This window comes from Camelina sativa, unplaced genomic scaffold (assembly GCF_000633955.1).
Source record: "Camelina sativa cultivar DH55 unplaced genomic scaffold, Cs unpScaffold05205, whole genome shotgun sequence".
Lineage (NCBI taxonomy): Eukaryota > Viridiplantae > Streptophyta > Magnoliopsida > Brassicales > Brassicaceae > Camelina > Camelina sativa.
This window is the reverse complement of record NW_010926293.1, coordinates 1-580: the sequence shown is the minus strand read 5'-3', so window position 1 is coordinate 580 and position 580 is coordinate 1. Positions and strand designations below refer to the sequence as shown.

Below are 580 nucleotides of genomic sequence, written 5' to 3'. Positions count from 1 at the left end.
AAATTTGAAAATGACTAGGATGAGATTTGGTCATCCTTGCCTCACCAGCCGCTTCATCATTATCAATCCTCTTAACATTCCGGTAAGCCGCGTAGGCGATGACATAGAAGATAACAAGTATGATCAAAACCACAATGTTGATCACCGACACTTTTCTCCAACTCTTTTTCAAGCTACCAAGAACACCAGCTTTACAAGAGCTACATTGGTAACAAAGTACTCTCTGGTCATTGTTCCACAACATACAGTCCGGGTTCAGTCCCACCATTTCTCCTCCTGGTATCCACACTGTCTCGTTCACGTACGTATAGCCACAATCTGTTGGCGGCTTGCAACACCCGGACTACAGATTTAAAACAAATACAAATCATACAAGGTTCTAATTAACAAACTAGTCAAAGTAGTATATATATATACCTCAATAGGAGTAAGCTTTCTGAAGTAAAACATCTGAGGAGTTTCAGGAACACCATTTAAATTTCTAGCAATCTTCTTACACACCCCTGAATCTCTAACACACGATCTGATTCCAGTCCAGTAACCATTATCAGTGACACGATCCTTTAACCAACCGGAATAA

General features: G+C 40.3%; 1 pseudogene; it reads right to left on the bottom strand.

Annotated features, from left to right (window-relative positions):
• Positions 1 to 6: 6 nt before the first annotated feature.
• On the bottom strand, positions 7 to 576 carry LOC104774750 (annotated as a pseudogene).
• Between the last annotated feature and the right edge of the window lie 4 nt (positions 577 to 580).